Consider the following 25,350-nt stretch of genomic DNA (forward strand, 5'->3'; position numbering starts at 1 on the left):
AATATGATATGTCAAGAGCTTTGTAATGTTGTGAACAACCAATTAAAAAAAATCCAAAAGAAATGTGTTCTTTGGGAACCTACTTTCAGTAACTCAGCTAAATCCCACCAGTTTCACTGTAAAGTCCTAGGACAGGGCAGGGCCTCGGCCAGGCCAGGCTGCCATTCCTTCTATGCTGGACCTCACATCTCTATTGTAGCTGACGTAACAGAACTCAGGTGTTGGCTGTCGTGGGCAGGGCCTGGCTTTGCACCAAACACATAGGGGACAGTGTCAGTGCAGCACCTCCACGCCTTCAGGAGGGCCCACCAAGGAAGGCCCCAGTTGCACAGTGGCATGGCTTATTTCTGAGGTCTTGCTAATTGTGGGCCAACAAACAATGGCAGGGTTTGAAGGAAGAAATTTATTGCAACAGACTCGCCAAAAACAGTGAACCATAATTCAAGGCTGAGGCAAAAACTGGCTGCATGTCAAAACACTTGGCTGAAAGCACAGGGCCCTCGGGTGGGTTAGGGCAGGCCAAGTTCATCAGCTCAAGGGTGTCCTCCTGGCACTACCCCATGGTGGGGCCTCCACTGCCCTGGGCACGGTCTCTTGCCACTCAGAACCTGCCCTGTAACAAGAGCAGCTCACCTGCATTCGCCTCCCATAGCCTTGCATCTTGTTCCGTGAATGTGGCAGCAGGGGATTCGTGCCAGTCCTGGACCCCAGCCCCAACCAGCGCTACCAGGTCCTCCCAATCCTGAGAGTAAAAGTGATTTTCCCAGTTCCCTAAAGCTTTTGGAGTTTGTGGAGAAATGTTGCAAAGAACTACAGACTCAGGTGGGACATCCTCCTGGGAGGGGTCCACAAACTCATAAGCAACGAGCATGCTAGTGGCTGTTCTGGATGTCACCTGGCTGCTGACCCTTTACTGCCAGAAGCCCCTCGCTATGTCTGTCCACTAGTAAGTTAGGGGTTCTCTCTGTGCACGTGACCTCACCTTCCAGCAGACCCCAAACTGCAGGCACAGTGCTTTACTGAAACTGAAAGGAACAGGAACGGGAGTAGGGTGTTCTCCTGGAGCGCCTTCCATGAGGCAAGCCTGGGCATCCAGAGGGTCTGTGAACAGCCAGGGAGAAGGGGGGCACTCGAGGAGCCAGATTCGTTTCCAAGGCAGATCACAAGACACATGTGCTGCCAGCGTGGCTCTGGCCCTAGTCAGGGGAGGAGCTGGCCTACCACCTGGCCACCCCACCTTCCTGCCTCTGGCTACGTCCAGCAGAGTTTCAGGGGGAAGTTCTCTGTGATGAGGTGGTTGGCATGAAGCAGCACCACGATGTTCACCTCGAACTCTGTGGAGAGAAAGGAAGGGACTCGGCTCAGGAATAGAGCAATGCCAACCTCAGAGGTGCAGCTCCACAGAGGGGGCCCAGTGCCACCTGCATAGTCTCCCCTGCAGCGTCACCCTGCCTTCCAGCCACCCAGGCCCTTGGGGCGCACCTCTGCCTTGTCTGGGAATAGGGCTCCTGAGCTTCATCACCTCTCTGTCCTCCTGTTCCAAACAGAACACCCTCAAATTCTCTTGATTAACAGATACTGTTTTTGCTTTATTTTCACCTTTCCTGCAATTCTTAAGGGAATTATCAAACTCTGAGTTGCCTGCAGCTGGCTGGGTGCCCCTCCAGTCCCCAAGTGATAAGCTTCAGGAAGAATGACCGTTTGTTATTCCTCTGGACGTTGCTAAACTTGCCTGAAGTGCCTGTTTGAACACTTGGCCCTCACCTTTCAGCAAACAGGATTCTTTTTTCACCAGCTCTGTAGCTACTACAGACAAGCCTGACTGATCCCACAGAAGGGGTGCATGTGAGGCAGGTGCCTCCTGCAAAAAGGAGCCAGGTGCCTCCCCTGGTATCAAGAGCATGGGAGGAAAAGCTTTGTGTGGCAGAGAAGTGTGCTGGCCCACGGGGGTGCCCAGCACACACTGCAGAAGCTCGGCTCTGCCTTTGGGGTCTATGCCCCCGTGATGTGGCTGCCTTCTCCCCAAATCAGCCACAACAGCAGTCAAGCACGTGCTTCTTTCCTTCCTTTGATAACTGACACTATAAGAAATGGCCTCTTGGCTGTCTTCTGAGCCCTGCTCACCACAAATCCCTCCAACTCCCTTGTCTTGTTGTGGCCCCAGGAGGAAGGAGTGTGAGGCTGCACAGACTGGTGCCCAGCAGGCAGGGGGCCTGTGTTTGGGGCTGGCACTGGCTTTCACTTTTAGCTGAGAACACCTGGCAGAACAGCCGTTTCACCCAGGAGCTCCTGACGCTCTGAGTGCCATCCCCCTGCAGCTCCTGACACTCCAGCAGGCCTCCAGATCAGGCCTGACCCTCACATTTGCAGCCACTTGTCGTTGGCATGCAGAGGAGGACACGTGGAGATCCTGCCTTAATGCAGGACACAGTGCTCACACCTGACCTCCTACCTGGAGGCTCCTGGACATTTTCTGATCACTGATCCTCTCCCTGATTATTGGCCTGGCTTCCGGTGGCCATGCCTGCACAGTGTCCACACCTGCTTGGCAGGTGAATGAAGGCCAAGCAGTCCAGGGTCCCCGCTCCAAACTCTTCCCCACAGCCAACAGGAAGAGGACCTTGGGGCTTCTGTGAGGCCACAGCTCCTTAACCATTGGTTACAGGTCACTTCTTTTCTACAGAGACCCACACTAACCACCTGCTACTCATTTTTAAATTCTAAACCTGACTTGGCATCAGGCTGAGGACAAGAGAATCACTGATCTCCTGACCGGAGGACAGGCATTTTTAATATGTGTTGATTGACAGTTTCCTGGATTTGCTTCATCTGAAAATTCTAGTGAATCTAAAAAAAAAAAAAAAATTAGGCACTTAATATAAAGCATAGCAGAAAAAACAATTTTTGTATTTTTCTGCAGTTTATTTAGAAAAACCAAGCCAAGAATTCAACATTCAAGATCTTCTTCCTCAATTTAAATTTGAGGTATTCTGAAGTAGAAAACATTCTTTGGAATAACATGCACAGTGCCACAGAGTATAAAAGGAAAACCTGCCTGACACTGTCCTCCAGGAGGACACCAGGGGTCTGGGAGACAGAACACCTCTGAGTGTGAAAATGGGGCTGTGGGGGAGGGGCCGCCACCTGCACCTCCGGCTTGGGCACCTGTGGATGTTGTGCCACGGGCAGGGCCATCTAATCGACAACCATCACAAGTGTGCTTTCGTAGTCGGCCATAGGGCATTTGCTTGGGTCAAGTCTGACCTGCGCAAGTCCTTTCTCCAGACTCTGCTGCCCATGCGACCTGGGGACAGTAGACTGACCCTGTGTCCTGACCCTAACAGGCTCTCACTATAATGTGACATCTCACAGAAGGACCCAGAATTCTACAAGTACTTAACTGTGCTTCCACCTGTACTGGCCAGCCCTGCCCTAGGGCTCATGTCCAGAGCACATGCAAAGAAAATGCAAGTAGTGCCCAGTGACACTGTGGCAGGTGCCACCAACCTTCCCTCTGGTAATACAAGCTTGGTGAGGAAGCTACACAGACTTATGTTTTGAATTAAGTTATAATTTAAACTCACAGTATAATTTTTAAATTTCCTCATGGACTAATAATAATGCACAGTGACTCAGGGGGATGTGACATTAACACAAACATACTGGTCTTGGGGAAAAGTTCCCACTTCTCAATAGAGCAGAATAACAGCAGAAGCCATCACCAAAATCCCCTTGTCATATACATGTTTGTCAGCAAGCCTCAGGCAAGGCTAAGAAGTGTTCTGGGAAAGCCCAGGGAACTCTTACTGAGGTCTTTTCAACCATCTGCAAAGTTGTGCCAGGAAGTGCTGAAGTCACTCACAGACTCTCCTACGCTGTGTCTACCTCTTTAGAGTGGGTGACCTCCCAAATGAATCTTATCAGCATGACGATTCTTAACAGGAGGGACATGTCATTAAAATATCTAGTAGGACAGGCAGACACACCTATGGTCCCAGCAACTTGGGAGGCTAAAGCAGGAGAATCACTTGAACCCAAATTTCAAGGCCAGGCTGGGTAACATGGCAAGACTCTGTCTAAAAAAAAACAAAAAAAGGACCCTCAAAACCAAAAAACATTTGGTAAAAAGACTTAAACCCACTGAAATGTTCATGATATGTTAAAGGTAAAAAAAGCAGGACAGAACACTAGCTGGAACATGATTCGGATTGGTGGTCAAACATTCACCCACAGATTCAGGGAAAATGCCCAGGGGCCTCCTGATGACTGACATTCATCCCAGGAGCGTCACTGTTCCCACCTGGCCCTAGCAGAGGAACTGACCTTGACGTCCCTTCCACACTACTCCTTCTGCCTGCCTGTCCCTCACAGAGCTTAGAGTCACCTGCCCTAATCTGGAAAAACGTGGCTACCCATGCTATTCCCCAGGCTGGCACAGCAGTGAGGTTTGGCTGAGGGACAAGGCCTGAGTGTCTGAGCTGCACAACCTAAGTGGTCCACACCTTCCCAGAACCCATCCAGCGGGGCTGAGGGAGCGCTACTTGCCCACTTTGAAGTTGGTGGTCTCCAGTGTGGGGCAGGTGAAGAGCCTGGGGAAGACCATGTGTATAGGGACAGAGAGGCCCCTGCAGATGTCCCCATCGGCAATCTGAATGTTCTGGATCTCTGTGGCATCACGTGCATAGCCTTCTGCACACCCTGGGAACAGAGGAAACAGCAGATCACCAGTCCCTGTCAACACTGCCAACCTGCATCAACACACTGGCCCACTTCTCCAGTTTTGCAGAATCCTAGAGGTCCACCTTCCATATTTCACTTTCCTCAAACACACTACAATGGTTAGGTGAGCAACTTAATGTCCCAAATTAACAGATCAGTGGTATTTGGAGGTGGGGCCTTCAGGAGGTAGCTGTGCTGAGTGGGCTGTTGAAGGAATGGCTGTGTTATAGAAGTGAATTATCTTTGGTATACTTGGTCTTTCTCGCCATGGAATGCCCTCCTCCTTGACAGGATGTAGCAAAAAGGCCTTCAACAGATGTTGGCATCATGTACCAAGAACATGAACCAAATTAGCCTCTATTCCTTATAAACTGCGTGGTCTCAGGTATTTTGTTATAGCAACAGAGAACAAACTAAGACACATTTATGGCAAAAAGAGACTAGATCTTATTTTGCCTCCACCCACATCATCTCTAGAGCAGCAGGCAGAGGCTGGGTGGTTGCAACCAGCAGGGCCTTACCACAGGTCTCCACAGGACCAGCTGCAGCTCTAGGCTGCGGATGGCGGCGTCTGAGTGCTCAACTACCAGCTCTCCTGTCAGTGGCTGTGTGATAACACAGTTGGTTGAGTTGAGATGTCCTCTAATGAGGAATTTGGGGAGCAAAGCTCTCTAAAACAAACAAAAACAAATATATCAGGAGTATAAGGGAAAAGCCAAAATTACTAGATAGCTACTTTGGTATAAATCCTGAAAACAAAGCTGAGTTACTAGTACAGGGTGTACAGGGTCCTGTTTTAGGAAACGGGAAGACAGGAGCGATATAACCACATCACCCATCAGTCTGCGCATCAGGAGACGGGTTCATTCCACAGCAGCACGTGTGCACACGGCACCTGAGCACCTGATGGACTATACAGAAGGACCCGAGGGCTCCACCCAGGCTGGCCTCCACTCAGATCCAGAAGTCTCCTGTCTCAGCCATTAAGACATAAAAGGAAGTTGGCAAAGGGCATCCAGTCACCAAAAAAAAAAAAAGGGAAAGAATCAACTTTAAATTGTTCCCTATATGGCAAATTTCGAAAAGCTAAGACATTTATTGTATTTCAAGGGATTTGGTTTTTTTCACTGCAAATTATTTTGCAGTACTGAGGACTGAATTCAGGACTTTGTGCATATTAAGAAAGCTGTTGGGCTGGGGCTGGGGCTCAGCAGTAGAGCACCTGCCTCACATGTGTGAGACCCTAGTTTCGATCCTCAGCACCATATAAAAATAAACAAAATAAAGTTATTGTGCCCATGTATAACTAAAAAAATATTTAAAAAAAAGAAAGGTGTCCTCCTTAAGGCCAGACAAACACTTCGGCTCTTTTCTCTGTAAACAGAAAGCTGGCTGAGAGCGAGGGATGGTCACGAGGGATGGTCTTGTGGGAAACAGTCTAGAGAGTGAGACAGCTATTCCTGGCATCTGCACCTCTGCCATGTCCCAGTCACTGAGAGCATTTCAGAGTTTAGTACACCACTGTTCGGCAGAAATTCAACAAAGTCACAAATGTCATTTAAAATTACATGTGTAGCCAGGTGTGGTGGCATACTCCTACAATCCCAGTGCTCGGGAGGCTGAGGCAAGAAGTTTGTAAGTCGGAGGCCAGGCTGAGCAACCTTGTGAGACCCTGTCTCAAAATAAAATAAAAAATAGCTGGTGATGTAGCTCAGGCACACCCCTGGGTTCATTTCCCAGTACCAAAAAAACTTTTAAAAGTAAATAAATAAAATTACACTGTAATTTTATTTGTAACTATTTTATAATTAATTACAAATAAAATTTGTAATTAGCTACATTATGTTATTTAAATCTTTCTAGTAGCCACATTAAAAAAGCAAAAACAAAAGAAATTAACCAATATTTCCAAAATATTATCATTTCCACATTTAATCAATATAAAAATTTATCTATGATATTTTACATTCTCTTTTTCATACTGAGTCTTTAAAACTAGGCCAGTATTTTCAACTTCTGCTCATCTAAACTCAGACCAGCCATTTGAAGTGGCAATGGTCACAGGGGTGGGGGGCCACCAACTGACCAGCACTTATCTCAAACTGAAGAGCAGGGAGCTCTCTACCTGATGGTTCCCAAAGATACAGCCTCTAAAAATGTCTTGGTTGAAGACAGAGTTTTAAAAATAACTACACATAAAAAAGAAACATTTGTTTGGAAAAATAAAAAAGCGGTAACAGTTCACATTAAAATTCTTTAAAGGAACTGATGAAATAGGAAAAGCTTTCTATGTCCACCTCAAAACACTCTTTTCCATCCTCCCAGTGGTGACATTAGCATCTTCAAACAAAAATCAATTTGCACTATTTTCTGAGTCTGGTCTCCAGCCTTCCTGTAGTATCTGTGAGCCACCTTACCCTTCCAATAAATCCCTTTTCTACTTAAAAAACAGAAAACAAAACCCACCATGGTATTTTAAAAAATTCTTTTTGTAGTTGTAGATGGACAGAATGCCTTCATTTTGTTTGTTTATTTTTATGTGGTGCTAAGGATCTAACCAGGTGTCTCACGCATGCTTGGCCAGTGCTCTCCCACTGAGCTAAACCCCAGCACCCCACCATGGTATTTTATAAATAAGCAATTTTATTTTGATTTATGTTATTTTCTAACAACAAACATAAATACTTCTGTCATAATGAAAGACGTTTTTTTCATTTATAAATAAAAAGCAAAGAAACTTATACTAGTCAAGCTGTGAGGAACACCCCCTGGACTCCACCCAGTGAAGCATTTCTGTCAGATAAAAAGTGGATTATGGCGGTTGGGGTGCAGCTCACTGGGGAGGCTTGCCGAGCTGCAGTGAGGCCCCTAGGTCTGTCCCCAGCATCATGGAAAAACAAACACAAAAAGAACAAGTGATTGCCCAGGACACTGCAAGAGTGCAGGCACCACAGACCTCCAGTTGGCGGAGAGGGCAGCGTGCAAGAGTGCCCACCGGTTGCCTGTGATCACTGTGGGGGCCAAAGAGACATCTCAAGGTGACTCATCATAAGGTGGGGAAGCTGGGAAGAGTTGGGACTTCCTACTTACGAGACTCTGAGGGCAGATCGGGGTAGGACAGGGCAGTGTCCCAAGTCATTTAAGGCCACAGTGTAGGTCAGTGAGCCCAACACCCAGAGGACAGGCTGCCTGCACACACCTCCCTCTCCTCGTGTGACCCTCAGTGCAAACTCAGTGTGCACTTCTCCTGGGGAGCCTGATGCTCACTTGGGTGGGGGAAGAGTCTCCTTAACCAAGCCACTTACCAGGTCCTCACTTGTAAATTGGCAACCAAGAACCAATGAATTCCAGAGAATAAGAGCAAGAAAAAGAGAAATCTGCCCCCCACACAGAGGAGCCACGAGAGAGGGAGGCGCAGCATGAGCACTGAAGGGGCTTCCCAGGAGGACAGGGGCCTGGAGAGGGACCACGCTGCCGAGTTGGGGCACAGGAACCCGAATGGCCTCCTGAGCCACATGCTCCATTCTCTAAGGAGAAGGAGCCATGGAAAATGGCAGAGGAGTTGTGAACCTTCCAGAAGGTTCTGAAACCCATGACATACCACTTGCCTTATTTATATCTCCCCGGGTTTGAGGTCATCCCAAACTTTCCCTCAACCCAGTTCTAATCTGTATTTTCCAGTGAGTAAAATGAAGAACTAGTCAAGAAGAAAGTTCTGTCCAGAAGGAGCTGTAGGAATTCCCTACTTACTCAAGAAACAAATATCTTAAAAAAAAAGAAAAAAAAAACTGAAGAAAATTGACAGCAGCGGATGAGTGCTGGTCTGTGGGGAGCCTTCTCACACGTGATTGGGCAACTCCCGGTTTGGGTGTGAGGCGCTCTGGCTAAACTGTGTCGGAGCTTTCCCGACCCTCTCCTGGTGCGAGAGCCTGTCCGTGTGGGGGTGTGACTTGACCACTGACCCTGGGGCCAATCACTGACCCTGACCTTGGAGTGCTGCCCCCCTCAACCTTCACTGGATGGAATTTTCCCCTGAATTTCTTGTTCCCCAATAAAAGGCCACTCCCTGGCATGCTCTCTCTCTCTCTCCTGCTAGCCCTGAGTAATCCCTGCTGCCCTACCGGGCGGTTAGAGGTAGGAGTTCAGAGGGAGAGCCGTCTCAGACCTGGTCATAGAAAAAGGTAACTGAGTCTGTGTGTTTATTTCGATCTAACTAGCTAACTTTTATGCCAAGAATCTCTTAAATGAAACCAGTGTGCTGGTTGCATGGTGGAACTGGTCCATACAAGCTGAGGCAGATGGCCAAGAGCTGCTGTGAGTGCAACCCTGCAGGGCCGGCTGGGCTGCTGCTCTGACTTCTGTGTGCCCTGGGGTAAACGCCCTGGTGTGGGGAGACTGCTGGAATCTTTGAAAAGCACTTGCCTCCTATCCTCTGCCTGCCGGGAATGCTGCTGGGAGAAACTTCCAACTAAATATTAACAGAGGCTGACCAGAGGCCATGGGCAGGCAGACCTCAGCTGACCTGAGAAATGAAGGAGTAGGGGGTTGGGGGCCCGCGGTGCATCAAGACTGAGATGACTACCCATGGTCAAAAGCAAGCTGGGGGTGGGCTTGTGGCTCAGTGGTAGAGCACTCGGCTAGCACGTGTGAGGACCTGGGTTTGATCCTCAGCACCACATAAAAATAAATAAAATAAAGGTATTATATAAAGGTATTATATCCAACTAAAAAAAAAAAGCAAGCTGGGCACCACAGGCCCAGCTGCTCAGGGGACTGGGGCAGGAGGATCACTTGAGCTCAGAGGTTTGAGGCCAGCATGGGCAACACAGAGGACTCCATCTCAAAAAAACAAGCAAAACCACAAACAGACAAGGAACTTTTAAACCACATTCTTCTCCTAAGCTGAGTTCAACATAAGATCAAACTGAAAGTAACAACTAATTAGTGTTCAGAAACAATCAGGAATCCTCTCACCATGGCTCAGTTCCCAGCTAAAGAGCAGTTGGTCATGGGGTCTGGTCACTAGGAAAACCCATGGCATCTGAGTGGAATGAGAGGAACAAGTTACCTCTTTGACGTTCTGTAAAGTTTCTGGGGTAATGGTGAAGTCCACAGGGCTCGGAGTCAATGTCCCCTTCTAAGGCTGGAACGGGAGGTAGAACTGCAATCAGCGGCTGAGGGCCAGGGCTAAAGAGCTCTGCAGGCTCAAAGGTGTTGCCCTCTTTAAAGAACCAGAAGGGACTTGGTACTAAGGAAAAGATTTGGCTTCCAAACACAAACACAGCTCTGCAAAAAACACGGCTGTGCTCTTTGTCAAATTCCTCCGCCCTGCCCCGCGTGAGGACTCATCTTTTCATCTGTAATATGAGAAGGGTGTCAAAAATCTCCAAGGCATTTTATGGGTTCAGAATGTTAGAATTACATCTATAAAGCAAAGCAGTATTCTGGGAAGTATCATCTTAAACCCTTCTCTGAGAATGAGAGCTAACACTGGAGGGTCTACTGCGTGCTGAGTCTCATGAGGCTGTCCACTCCTCCCAGATGGTTACCATCATACATGGGAAAGTGAGGCTCGGAGGTTGGTGCCCTGCTGGCTGCCTGTAGAGCTGTGAGTGGTGGTGGAATGAGGCACTTGGGCCAGTGCTGTCAGCCTTGGAGCTACGCAGCCATTACCTGGAAGAATCAGACCTAAAAATGAACCGTGGATGCCACCCACATCAACTAACAGGGATTATCTCCACATTACATTCTCCAAGAATCCATCCACACAGCCACGCTGCAACCACGCTTGCCATGGGCTTCTACCAGGAGCCAGGATCCAAAAGGCCAGCAAGACCCAGGGAGTGGGCAGAGGAAGGGCAGGTCAGCAGGAGCCAGGCAGCAGGGTGGGGCCAGGCACTGAGCAAGGCCAAGGTCACTCACTCACCATGAGCTCATGACAATGAATATTCTTCTTGAATACACTCTTTAACTTAACAGATTCATGAGTATTCTTTAGTGAAAATACTCTTCTTTGCAGCATTTAAAGAAACATTGACCTTATAAACTGTAGGCCACAGTATGCTTTGGCCTTCTTCTGAAACCATTCACCCAAAAGACATGACACTTGAAGGCCACGTGGTGACAGACGGCCTGGAAGTACTCACTGCTGCCCAGCCAGAGCATGCCACCAAAAAGGGCTCAGTGGTCTCAGTCTGGGGACTGGGGGAGGCATAACCTGGGGGCTGGCCCTGGGCAAAGAGCCACTTGGACTCATTCTTCACAAAACTTGAGACTTTTTATCAAGGACATAGAAGACTCTTTTGGGGAGGGTAATCCACATAAAAATTTTGTCTTGCTTCAATTTTAAGACTGTTGATGGAAAAAAGAGAAATAGTCATCTAAACCAAGTAACTTCCAAAAAAAGGGGGAAATATTTTTAAAGTGTTTTATACAAATGTATACAACATAGTTTATCACTGAAAGAGACTCTTAACACTATGAGTATTAAAAAAATTAACAGGAAAGGGAAACTACAAAAGCTCTAAAAAAATGACAAAAAGAATGTAGATGAACAGAGGACATCTGTGATTTTGCCAATCTCACACACAGCAGATTTAGGTCTTGTGTTTTTATTTACTACTTTAAAAGATTCCATAGCTTGGTGCAGTGGCACATGCCTGTAATCCCAGTGGCTTGGGGGCCTGAGGCAGGAGGATCTTGATTTGAAAGCCAGCCTCAGCAAAAGCGAGGTGCTAATAAGCAACTCAGTGAGACCCTGTCTCTAAATAAAATACAAAAAATAGAGCTGGGGATGTGGCTCAGTGGTCGAGTGCCCCTGGATTCAATCCCTGGTACAGTCTCCCCCCCCCCAAAAAAAAAACCCAAACCACAGACATTTCATAATAGTGTAACAGAAATGCAAGCCCAAATTTTCTACAAAACCAAGCTGACTAGCCTGACACTCTATGGTGGCCTCATTGGTTAAGGTGTGCAGTGGGGACTGTGGAGTGTGTGCAGGCTTCTGCTCCACACCAAAGTAGTCCTGGGAGCTGCAGCCTGGGAAGATACGGCTCCTGAGCACTGTCCCGCCAGCCTCAGCCTGACCAGAGCTATGGAAAGGGCTTTCCAGCTTGAAACAAAATTCCAGAGGTCTGAGCAGGGCACAGACCAGGGAGGAAGGAGGCATGGCCACTTCTATATGAGACAGCACTAGCAAAGCCCGAGAGAGTGCAGAGTGAGCACAAGTCTATCACCACGTGTCACAGTGAGTATAGGCACTGATGGTCACTGCTGATTCTGCATGACCAAGGAAAAAAACAGCACTGTGAGGGTGAGGTGCTTATGCCTTGGGCCACCTCTGACCAGGCATCTCCTGTCTTCTGACACATCCATCAAAGACTAAGTAGCTAACTCATCGCTTGTGCACAGGGTGCAATCAGACCCGAGGAAAGCTTACAGCAGAGTGAACAATGAATTCACAGGTCTTTGTCAAGTCTTTGGCCAGCAGAGACCGCCTCATGTCACAGCAAAACGTGTACTAGTAGGAAAAATCAGAGAGAACAGAGTGTTAGTGGGCTTTGCGCTCTTCTTGGCATGATATTCAAGGGGTAAAGGAAGTAACATATTTTAGGGAAACTTTGTCCAATGAACCTGTTTCATAAAGTAATACACGTAACGGGGGAAGTTAATATTCAAATAAAGGCAAAAACAAAGAACAAGTAAAATCAGTTCAAGGTTATTCCTCAGCCTGTTCCCACAGTCGTTCTGAGGCTGGGCCCCTGGAAAGCACACATGGTCCTTCTTACCTACAACCTGGGCGAAGACCAGAGCAGGTGGACAGAAGAGCAATGGCAGAGGAGTGGAGCTGTCCCAGTGCAGCTGTCCACCATGCTGTGTGAGCCCCCAGATGCATAACAACTTCTCTGAGCTTCCACTCGCCCCTCCATAAAATGGGGGTATCAATACCCACCTGCAGTGAGCATCAACTAGCTCACACAGGGCAAGCACTGAGTGCCAGGCCCAGCACAAAGTGACATCTAGTAGAAAACACCAGAAACACCTGGAGCAGCACCCGGCACCTCCCAGCCCACAGCTCTTCCCTCACAGTGAAGAGTGTGTGAGGCACCAGAGCCAAGTTCACAGTTCACACCTGTCACACCCATAGAGGGCTTCTAGTTGATTAAAGAGAAGTAAAGGCAGAAGTAAAGATCCAGGACTTCAGGGATCCTAAAAATTAGCTCTTCACATCTTGATCTTAAGGAGGAATAAAGAAGAAGTATTTTTAACATTTTTATTTGAAACACTTCTACTCCATACAGAAGTAAAGGGAGGAGTTAGGGAAGCCCTATATATTCACAGGTCAGCTCACTCGTGGCCAGCTCAGGACCATCTGACTTCACCATGGCCAGCAGCAGATGGCTGCTGCTGGTGAGGGACAGAACTGTGGCAAAGGAATGTGGCCGCTGCACACCAGCTCTGAACCTGGCCGCTGGCTTCTCTTTTCTGAGCTGATTACTGCTGGCTACTTACTGCAAAAAGGGCTTGTCCTCCCCAGACAGAGTACACAACAGAGCTGGTCACTGAGCTTGAAGCCAGCTTTGGACTGAGACAGCAACCTCACGTCCCTGTCCATGAACCTACAGCAGCCTAGAAACAAAATTCCATGATATGATCACCTTCTTTTTGCTAGTCTTTAAAACAAAACCAGGGGGCTAGGGTGCAGCTCAGTGGTAGAGCTTGGGAAATATCCAAGTCTGTCCCCAACATACCCCCAAATCATATAACTTACGTTTAATAAAGCTAGCTGCTGCTTAATCATCCAGGAAAAATTTTAGAGTTATATCAAAAATAATTTTCATACCTAGGACTATATGCATAGTTGTGAATCTTGCATGAAATAAGTTCTTAAATATCTAACATACTATGGGAGATTAGAACATTTTTATAAAAATCATTCCTTATCTGCAATGATCATAATATATATGTATTCAAATATGTATATATTCTTTAACAAGATTTCAATATAATCTCCCAGCCAGACAAGTTTAATGAGGGCTGGTAGCATGTTCAGGTGTGAGTGTGTGTGAGAGCATGCCCAGAACAGGAAACTGTTCTACTGCCGAACATCCCACTCACTGTCAGGCACGAGCCACACTTAATTCTGGCTGGCCTGGACTCTGATTCTTTTCCTACTGCCAACTTCCCCTCCCTCCATTTCAGTCTTGGATTTGGGCTAGATGCCTTCCACTATCTCTCTACCTGGGGACAGAGTGAGCAGTAGGCCAAACCTCTTCGGAGACTACAGGAAGGATTTCTCCTCTGCTGAAACTGCTAGTCTAGTAGATTGCAAGCTGCAGCAACTATTGGCAGCCCACCTTGCCATGACAGGGCTAGAGCCTGCTTGAAGCCAAAGCTGACACAGCAGAAGACTGGCTAAGAAAGGGCTGGAGCCCTGGTTTCCAACCTGGACACACTGTTCCTTTGGAACTGCTGCTTCTACGATCCAATGTCTCTTTTGTGCCTAAGTTAATTTGAGTTGGATCTCTGTAACTTGTGAATGGAAGGGTGTGAATTACAAGCATCAACTTTGGCCGCTATTTAAGTGTGAAAGCATTAATTAGTAATTTAGGGCAGCTAGTGATCACTTGGAGAGGGGAGAAAGTAAAGAGGAAAATCAATGTTTGTTCTAGGAGAGGTGTCAAGTTCTTCTGCATGCCCTGTCCTGATGGGTCCTAACAATATTAATAAAAGAACTACAGGGTACATGTAGGGATAGTCATTAACTCATGTATCCATCACTCAGCAAACACTCACCGAGCACATTCTGTGCCAGGCCCAGTGCCCAACTCTTCATCATTCCCTCATTAATCCCATAGAAGCAAGATCAGGGAGGGCACTGGGGGGTCACAAAGGTGGGGTTTGAATTCACTCTCACCTACAGCCAAAGTCCACACTGAATCCTCCCACAACACCAAGGTGATCCCTCTCCTGGGAAGCCCAGACCTCATTTGACCAAGATCTTTCCCAGGTGCTAGCTCGTCCATGTGGTTATGAGCTACGGGAAGTCAGAGGGCTCCAGGACAAAAACCTCAACAACACATTGAAAGGAGGTGCAAGATTGTCTTCTCTGATTTTTGGTAAACAGGACACCAACAGCAATACAGAAAGATGCCGGTCAACAGTTTTAAAGTAGAGTCCCATAAAGGGTGTTTTTAATGTGAAAAAGGAGGGCTAGAATCTCTGTAAATTAACCCCGAATGTGCCACAGCAGCAGACTTGGCAGGGCTGGTACAGTCTGCGCTACAGTATACGATCTTGACAGTTTGTCCGTAAGAGGGGAATATACATAATAAAACTTAACTATGATTTAAATAATTTTAAAATAAAAAGGCATTTGCACAAAGTGCAACTGGAAAGACTCAAGGACTCTCACATGCAGTGCCTGAAAAAGGAGGGACACTTCAACGGAGCCAAACTGAAAGAGCAGGGCAAGCACTAGGCCACCCTGAGAGGCAGCACCAATGGCCAGAGCGCCCAGGGAGCTGGAGGTTTAATTTGGGCCGCATTCTAAACTCTTCATTGTCTAGTAATTTTTACATTATGTAACCGCAATGCAGTTCAAATTATAAATGAAAACTTTCTTTATGTCTGTATGAGAAAGGTGATATTAAGGCTTAACAATAAAACTTTTATCCAAGCAATGTGCCTAAGTCAATATTCAGAGTGAGCCCAGTGAGCAATGGGAAGGGGTGATGGCCTGTGGACCCCTATGCCAGGTTGGTCCTGTGGCCCCAGGAAGTCGCTGTCCTCTCTAGGTGGCACTTGCTCTACCACTAGACAAGAAGACTAGAGAAAAACTGTCAAGTCCTTAAATCAAAAGAATGGAATGGAACAAAGAGCCATGATCCTACCTTCTCTTCGGCAGATATGTTCAGAAGAACACCAAATGTGAATACAGAATGGGAATTAGATGACACTCGAGGATTTATGTTCATTTTGATAAGAATGAAAATGTTACCTATGATTTTGTAGGAGCTGGCCTATTTTTTCAGAGATAGACATTGAGGTATTTTGACATGAAGTGTGTCAAGAATCTTAACTTTGAAATGATTCAGAAAAAATAAACACATATGGAAAAAAATGAGAGCAGGGCTGGGTGCTGCTGAGTGGCAGAGCGCCTGCCTAGCACACAGGGCCCCAAGTTCTGCAGAATAGAAGATGGCCAAGTACCAGTAAATGCTGAGCACGATAGGGTAAGTGTGATAAGCTTAATAAATGCAAAGTTAAACTAAGAAGAAATCTCATCTTTAGAATTTGTGAGATATTTGGAGACTTACACAATTCCCAATTACAGCATTCTGAGGTTAATCCTCAAATGGTAAAATCTGAGGACCAAAATAAAAAGGTAGGTAGGGGCAATGATTTTTTTACTAGGGAATTTACCACCTGCTAACTCCCCTGCTGCATTTTTCTAAAATAATTTTTTAGTTGTCAATGGACCTTTACTTAACTAATTAATTTATTTATATGTGGTGCTGAGAATCAAACCCAGTGCCTGGCACATGCTAGGTGAGCGCTGTACCACTGAGCCCCAGCCCCAGCCCCAGCTCTCCCATGCTGCATTTTAAGCACCTTCTGGTTTATACATTCTGAGCAGGGACACAGCACATCTATTGTGTGTACACCTGTATGTCTTTCTTGGCAACCTTTGGAAAAGAGTGAGATTTCTGATTCAAGTTTAAACAAGTTAACTTTTTAATAAATAATGATAAAGGAGAGTATGACCAGTAAAAAGTATGACCAGTAAAAACCTGATCTCATTCCACTCAGTTTCTAATGGATATAACATAGCCTTAGAGCATTACATAAACACTGAGAGAACTACAAGCCAGTGAATAGTGACTCTGGATACAGAATAAAACAAGTTTTCAACATGAAACACTCGAGATATTTCCAGTCTCCTTACATTTTCACTCACTTTCTTTCATGGTGGAAATACTCCCAGCCTAGAAAGCTGTTTGGAGCTCAGGTCTGGGAACCAGCAGCTGGTATGTGCATGCACCCCAGCGGCTGTCTCTGAACTGGACCCATCACTGCTGCTACTCCTGAGGTCACCCCAAGCCTGTGGCTAGAGATGTATGTGCTGCCTGAAGCATGTGCACTAACCATAAAGAACCACAGACATGTTTTTCCTTCACAGCAAGATGGAGTCATTGTCCTGTATATGTTTCTTCTTGACAGACCTCAGGCAGCTCAGATACACATGCAGACCAACGATTGGTTACACCCTCCCAAGTGCTGGGAGGATTTCTGTTTTAAACTGGTATCTTTTAAGCAGGGCAGTGGTATCTACCAAGCCCAAATTATCAGCTAAACTTAAAAAATCAAACACATTCCTAACTTTCAACCCTTTTGTGCCTGGGCAAGGCTGCAGAGTTTTTTGACTTCCAGGGAGAGACTGCTGCAAGGCACAGAGTAAAGTCCCTTTCTTCCCACTGAAGAAGGAAAGGCTCTTCCTCTTGCCTGGAGTCACCACTAGTCCACTCTGGAGACAACAATAGAACTGTGAAAGCCACCCGTCACCAGCAGAGGTGGACAGAAGTCACAAACTCACTTCCCCTCATTGACAAGGTTTGCTCAATGAAGAACATGTGATTGTGCTAAAGAAGCAGCCTTGGGGATTAAACAGAGGGATGTTTATAAGAGTAAAATGGACAATTAATGCTGGTGCCAGAGAGAAGAGAGGGCATCTCCATCACCCAACAATAAAAGTGACAGAGATTGGTGCTGCCTCAAAAGAATGCTCAGGAAACAAAGGAATTTTAAGAAAGAAGTTATGGCTTGGTTCCTGTCAAAAATAATGGTCACACATGAAATGTAGTTAGCCAGGGGAAATGACAAATCAATTCAGAATATCCATGCAAGGACTCAGCAATAAGTCCAGTATGAAATTCTTGGATCCATTTGTCAACTTTCAGTATAAACGACCAAGCCGATTTTCAGCAGAAAAATTCTTAAATCAACTGCATGGGATTTGGGAACTCACCTGAATGTTGACAAACACACCATGGTAGGTCTCGTGCAGGACTATGTTACCCTTCATGTAGAGAGGAAATTCAAAAGGAATTTCTGTTTTGCCACTGGGAAACTTTCCTGGCTTCACCATTTCTATGGTGCTATTGATAATCTGGATTGGCTGCAAACAAAGTCAGATGTCCCCTCCAATCAGAGCCATCTGGTAATCATCTTAAAGATACAGCACCCTGAGCTCCTGGACACTGCTGGGTCTGGAGATGAACAAGGAGTCTGTTCTATTTTTTTTAAAGTCTCTTCCATGGATAATTTTTATTTAATAAAAATTTCAGTTTTATTACAACATCAGATGTTGAGGGGCTTGGCACACAACAGGAACTGAGCCCACATGTTCCCCTCTTCTGCCCAAATCTCTCATCAGCTGTCCTCACAATCGCTATGAGCAGGATGCAGAGGGGGCACAGCACAGTGAAGCTGCCTGGCCATGGGGCACATGTGACCCACGGCTCCTCCTCATCAGACTGTGTCCTCTTGGGTCACGCTGCCCTAGTCCCCGTGCCCCTCTGGCCTTTGGAGTCTGGCACTGAAGCTGGTGAGTGGAGCAGCCTCTTCCAGCCCTGTTGACCTGCACACAACTTCTCTCTAGCCTCCCAGAAGGAAGGCAGCGCTGATTTCAGGGACTCATTTCCTGTGCTTTGGTTTAGCAGTACCCTCAGAAAACTGAGGACTTAGGAAGGGAATCACTAAACAATAGTGACTTAAAAGAAGAGAACTGGTCAAAAAAATGGGAAATTCCTAAGTTGGACCCCCATGAAGCACCCCCTTCCATATTCACTCTTCTTCCTACGTTAGAGTTAATGTGGCCTTCAAGAAAGGGAAACTGTAAGTCTAGAAAACAAGTTCACATTCTGGAACACAAAACTCTTCCCTTCTCTTCCCTAAGTGAAAAGGAGAACCGCTACTTTCTCTGTCTGCCTCTAACTTGGATGTCAGACCTGACAGGAGCAACATGCACAGCTGGGAAGTCAGTTCTAAAGGAGGAAGGCAAGGGTGGCCATGGGCCACAGGCACCTTCTCAGAGGAGCTCCGATCTCTCTAATGGCTGAAGACAGTCCATGCATAGTTATCCTAACCCTATGTACGGAGTAAGGACAAATGCAAGCATACTTTGCATAAGGGGATAATTTTAGAAACAAAATATCTAAATGCTTTCATGCTTTTGGGTTGATTGGTAAGTATTTCAAGGGGGGTGACCACCCTCCCTTGCAAGTAACAACCAATGCACTAATAAAGGCAGAGGGCAAGTGAAACATACCATAAACTTTCGAAGCGCGAGTTAAGCATTCTTACCTTAATGGAATTGTAAAATGCTTCGAACACTCCCACACTTTTGGCACGGAGCTGGAGGTTCACGGTTCCTTCTATGGTCAAAGACACTCCCTGGTGGTGGACCGAATCCTTACTAGAGATGACCACTACTCCCGAGAGCATTTCCTGGGGACAAGAGGCAGCCTCCAATCATATCAGAGCATCTCACCTCAATTGTTGGCAAAAGGAAGTCATCTTAACAATCAAATCATTCAAAGATTGGGAAGATCATGGAGACATGTGGATTCCAGGATAGAGGGGGTCTGTCCCTTGGGAAGAAGGTGCTGAGGACAGCGACACAGCACAGCTGCACCCTAGTCCCATGGCTGCCTGCCAGGCTGAGCTGGCTGGGGCAGAGCCCACTGTGGCTGACTCCAGAGTGCAACCCACGCTGCTGCGACAAAAGCATCCACAGTGTCCCTTGCAAGGGACTTTGGAAAGCACAGTCCTCTCGGCCTCCCAGAATGACTATTTCTAAAGTGACCTTCAGAACACTTTGTGGCTGCCATCAGATGGCAGAAAGCAGATGACAAAAAAAGATGACCAAAAAAGAAAAAGAAAAGAGGTCCATTTAAAAAAGGTCCGCGCTGCAGGCGTCTGAACGTGCTCACCTTGCATTTCTCTAGACACCCCGCAAAGAATCTCTCCCCCAAGTACTTATGTTATGTGAACTTTTGAGAGCAGGGAATATTCTGTGTGCCTTAAATGTGTTTCATGTTTTGTTCTGTGTCCCACTACCCACCCCAAAGCCCTGAAGTCTAGTTAGATGCTGTCATTTCCATTTTAAGCCAAATTCAGGGAGAACTCATTTTGTTCCTAAATAACACAGAAACCTCATAAGCAGCAGATGAGAATTCCTCTGAAATAGCTTCTAAATTTAAGTAAAATTAATTCTATTAACTTTTTGTATAACTCAAAAAGAAATTTGAATTTTTATAAAAATTTAAATCCACTAGTACATTTTCCAATAACTTAACTGGTATGTCCCAATGATTATGAATGAATACAACACTAGCAGATAGATTTGTTCCCAGGTAGCACAACATTTTCAGTTATTCTCCTGGGAACATATCTCAGGTGGATTGCTGAGAGGATGATTATAACTGTGGCATCCACACAGCCACCCTGGCGTGTTCGAAGGACAAAGCACTGGAGCATGTTGGGAGCAAACAAGGTAAATATTTCATGATCTTGTCATTTTTTGAGTTAATTAAGAAATAATATAGTGGAGAAAATAAAAAAATATATTTGTTGATAGGCATTTTCACAATATACAGTTCTAGTGAGTCCATATCAACAAAAAAAAAAGAATATAGGATGAATCTAAGCGTAGCCCAAGGAGTTTAGAAGCAGAAGATGATTTGACAGAGTTAGGACCCCTATTTGTGAAAAAGGACAATTCTTGTTCTGGCAAAGGAGGGCAGGATGAACGTGGATGACTAAAATTAACAAAACCCCAAGACCTTACCAAGAACTTCCCCCTAACCTTTGTCTAGACTCAACAAGAAGAGAATAAGATATAAGGGTCGGTCGGGAAAGTACCAACACCTCACCCAATACAACAGGCAGGGCCTTCAGCTGGGGCCAGGACTCCAGGAGGGGGCACTCACAGACTTAAGGACACCAAGGAACCTGGAAATGAGAGACAGAAATCTCCACAGGTGCATGGCAGCTTGGGGGGAAGAGCCATGGCTTTTGACATGTAGCACATTGACACGTAGCACATTTCTGTCCTAAGAAAGGTGAGGCCATCAGAAGTCCTGTTGAGGAGGAAGGCAGGCCCCACACTGTGTGCTCTAGAAGACACTGAGGGGTGGCCCGAGCTCCAGACTGCACATCTCATCCCTATGCTGTTTGTCAAAGCAGGCACTGCCGACACCTGGCACCCGTCAGCATCAGGAAGAGACGGTCCTGTCCTCTGGGCCAAGATCACCACCCAGCCAATCCTCCAGCAGGGAAGCTCCATTCTCTGCCCCTTGCTAGGTGTGGGGCAAGGTTGTAGAGAAAGGTGTCTCTGAGTCCACCTTCTGCCAGAGACCAACAGTTCACCCTGGGCACAGAGCACAGCACACACCTGTCACCCCCCATCTCAGCATCACTGGCTGTCTGGCAGAAAACTGATACCAAGTTTGTCTAGAGGGTAGTGAAAGTGACTACATTTTCCAGTTTTGTCTTCTCTCCCTGGAAGAGGCCACTGCCAAACTGTAACGTTTTTTCCTTTTTGTTCTGTGGAATTAAATGTCAAAAACATACTGACATTCCAGGTCTGAAAACGAAGCATCAAGTCAGAATTCCTTGCTTGGCTTCCTGGAAACCATCCAAAAGAATAAGAAGCAACCACCAGCTCCATTGGGGCAGAGCTGGAGACAGTTCAACTCCACGAGACAGGTGGCAGGTCTGCTACAGGAGGTGAGAGGCAAGCGGGGCAGGAACTAGAAAAAGAAGCAAATCTGCTTCTGGAAGCAAGACACCCTTGGGCGCAGCTGAGCCGCACTCCAGGCTGTGTTCAGTGGGTGTGGAGCATGGTGACGCCTCTCCAGTTGGCCATCTTATGGGCTGAAGAAAGCCAGCCTCAGCCTGCTAGGTGCTCCCAGCCAGCCTGGCCAAGCAGTGAATTCACCTGGTACAAGAAGGAGACACTAAAAACAACCAGGGCTCGGGATGTAGCTCAGTGGGAGAGCACTTGCCTAGCATGAGCCAGGCCCTGGGTTCCATACCAGTCCCCCACACACACAAAAAAAAATCCAAACAAACAAACAAACAAAAAACCAGCACAGGTACACATGACATAGAATGGATTAAAAAAATAAAAGGGAGGAATGTGGGAGACAGGAGGAGGAGAGAAATTCAAGTGGCAGATGATGACTGCAGAAAAGACAGATCATGTCTCCTGGTACTTAAAAGAACTCTAAGGGACAACCCTCCCACTCCGGGTAAAAGCCAAAATCCACCTGAGGCCTGTCTGGCTGTCTCCTCACGTAGCCCTCTGAGATCCTCAGCTCCCCAATGGCCCTTTGCAGTGGCTTCAATCACATCTTCGTGCCCCACATGTGCTCCGCCTTCCACCTGGATGCTCTTCCTCAGACACCTACCTGGTGTACTACCTCATCCCCAAGTCACTGTCAAATGACAACATTTCAGAGAAGCCTGACTCCCTGCCCCCACTTAAAACTGCACCGTCCCTCGCTTCTCTCCTCCCCTAATGTTGCTCTTATCACCTTCTAAAATACTGCATAAGTACTTGTCCCTTGTCCCTGGGCATAAACCCCACCAGGGTAGAGTGATGGGCAACAGCAAGCACTCACTGAACATTTACCGAATAACAAAGGATCATTCACCAGAAAAAAAGAAAAAATTGTGAATGTGCACTTCACCGTGAATCTTTAATATGTAATGAAGCAGCTACTTCTATACAGGGGAACACAAACACAGAGCTAAGGGCTGGGGCTGGGGCTGGGGCTCAGTGGTGGAGTGATCACCTAGCACATGTGAGGCACTAGGTTTGATCCTCAGCATAAATAAACTTAAAAAAAAGAGCTAAGGGCTGAAATGTCAAGACCAAAAGAAGAGAGAAAAAATGTTTATTTATTTTTATTTTTTATTTTTAAAGCTCAGAAAAGTAATGGAAGGAAACAATAAAACCACCAAAGAAAAGGTGATGAAATTTTTGGCCTCAAAATAAATAGAGAAGAAATGTTTTAAAACTCCAAATAAATTAAATAAAATTTATGGAAGATTTAAAAAGAACCACAAAGATAATGACAAATAGGTTAGAAAAGACGAGAAATACCATATATATATATATATATATATATATATATATATATATATATATATAATCAAAGTCCTAACCAAAAACTGAGATAATGGAAAAGAACAAATATTTACTAAGATAAATTTAAAATATTGAAAGGGCAAATAAATTAGGAATTATCAATGAAAACATACTGTAGTAAAATTTTTATTTAAAAAAAGAAAGAATCTTTTATGAGTCAGGCAAAAAGATCAAGTTGTTTATAAGAGGGAAAAAATCCAAATTTCTCTATGGAAAAGTATAATAAAAAATGAAAGGTGACTCTATGACCAGTGTTATTCTGCAATCTGTACAATTAGAAAAATGAGAAATTATACCCCAATGATTCAAATGTTTGAATTGCCAAGATCATTGTAATGTCATGTGTAGCTAATTAAAATTAAATTAAATTAAAAAAATGAAGGGCTGGGGCTGGGGCTCAGCAGTAGTGCACTTGGTTAGCAAGTGTGAGGCACCAGGTTCGATCCTCAGTACCACATATAAATAAATAAACAAAGGTCTATCAACAACTTAAATTATATATATAAACTAAAGTGGAGAGCTGGGGTTGTGGCTCAGAGGTAAAGCGCTTGCGTAGCATGCATGAGGTGGCACTGGGCTCGATCCTCAGCTCCACATAAAGTAAAATAAAGACCTTGTGTCCACCTACAAGTAAAAAATAAATAAATAAATGAAAGTCGAGTACTAGAATGCTCAAGTGTGAGCTCAGAATTTTATATCTACCTAAATTATCATTCCAGTACAAAGGACACAGTTTTAAAAATGCAAACAAACAAAAACCAAAAAGTCTAATGAACCATACAAACCCCAAGCCCCAAGACTTATAAACATCCTTCTCCAGAAATTTACTGGATAGTGAAGTACAACTATGGAGAAATGACCGGAAAAACAATGTCAAATAACTAATTTGAGGATTAACTCCATTTAATTGTAAGAATAATTGTTCACAGTAGAGGATTAATATATAATGGCTGATACAAAAGATTTAAGATATAATAGAAAGTTTAAAGGGTGTCAATTAAGACAATTACAAAAGTCCATGACTATAAAATCATAAAAATAACATAAAGGAATTAAAATGGACTGTAGAGAGAAAGATTTTTAAAAACAAAAACCCAAATACCATTTCCACCAGGCTTGGTGGTGCACAGTAGAAACACAATCAGAGAACAAAGCATTAATGCTCAGAAAACAAAAGCCCCAGGAGATGCCAGGAGAAATGAAGTAGAGATGCTAGCAGAGGAAGATGTCAATTCATTCCTCTCAGATGAAAAACATGAAACAAGGAGCAGAGCCATAGAAGACCTCGATCCACATCGATAACGTCAAGTGATTGGCATACACAGAACTTCACACCCTGAAAAGGACAGCAAAATGTTCACTAATCTAATCAAGAAAATAAAAAAGAGAAAAGCAAACATAAATATCCAAAATAAGGGGGAAAAAAGGTAATCCCAGAGCTATGAAGGAGATCAAGTGATAAGAATATTCAACACTGTTCAATTGTGGATAAGCAAATTTAAAATGTTGATGAAGTAAATTATTTTTCAAGGAAAAGAACTCCAAAGAAAACATGAAATCTAAGCAAATCAATCACTGTTGAGAAAGATATTTATGAATAATTTCCTAAAAGCACCAGGCCCAAAGAGTTCTACAGATCATTCTGAATGTGTAAAGAAAACTCCATTCTATACCTGTATCAAAGAACATTTTTAAAAAATAAAATTTGTAACAATGATATCAGAGTAAGACACTATCTATATATAGAGAAAAATATACATATTACAGTATTCTGACTTATAAACACCAATGCAAAGTCTTAAGCATTAGTAAATACAATCCAATGGCAACTTTAAAGAATAGTTACGAAATCCATAACCAAGTGGGCTTACAGAGATCAATTTTGAGGGAAACTATTACTACAACTCACTATATTAATAGCTATCAAGAGAAAAATTATATAATCATCTCTATATATAAAAGACAACTGGTAAAATTTAGTTCCCATGACTGATAAAATGTGCAAAATAAGAAAAGAAAGTTTGAGGCTGGCCTCGGCAGCTTATTGAGACCACGATAGGGTGAATGACTTGAATACAGAGTTCACAGAAAAGGAAATGAAAATTGCTCTTAAACCTGTGAAAAAATGTTCAATCTCAACAAAAATATGAGAAACATTAATTAAAACAAAAATCAAAAAGTGTTATCACTCTGTGTTGAGGGTAGGGAGTAACAGGTATTCTCATATGTTGCTGAGGAGATCCTAAAATATTATAAGAACCACTTGGCAACACCAAAACCACTTTAAAAACACATTGGCCCAGAGATACACCTGCAGATGGGAAATGACTTATTCAATGCAATACTGTTTACAACAAAAAAGCTTATAAACAATTTAATTTCAACAAGAGGAAAATGGTTTTTCCTTTAATAAG

The 25,350-nt window shown here is 45.0% G+C and overlaps 1 pseudogene across 1 annotated transcript; it reads right to left on the minus strand.

Moving 5' to 3' along the window:
- Positions 1-388: 388 nt before the first annotated feature.
- LOC144376222 (vacuolar protein sorting-associated protein 26C-like) lies at positions 389-19,224 on the minus strand (annotated as a pseudogene). Its single transcript, XR_013436461.1, has 7 exons — positions 19,084-19,224; positions 17,747-17,896; positions 12,158-12,238; positions 9,788-9,862; positions 5,241-5,390; positions 4,546-4,698; positions 389-1,334 (listed from the first exon to the last, which is right to left on the minus strand). The product of XR_013436461.1 is annotated as a vacuolar protein sorting-associated protein 26C-like (transcript).
- Between the last annotated feature and the right edge of the window lie 6,126 nt (positions 19,225-25,350).

The sequence above is a fragment of the Ictidomys tridecemlineatus genome, chromosome 3, assembly GCF_052094955.1.
Source record: "Ictidomys tridecemlineatus isolate mIctTri1 chromosome 3, mIctTri1.hap1, whole genome shotgun sequence".
Lineage (NCBI taxonomy): Eukaryota > Metazoa > Chordata > Mammalia > Rodentia > Sciuridae > Ictidomys > Ictidomys tridecemlineatus.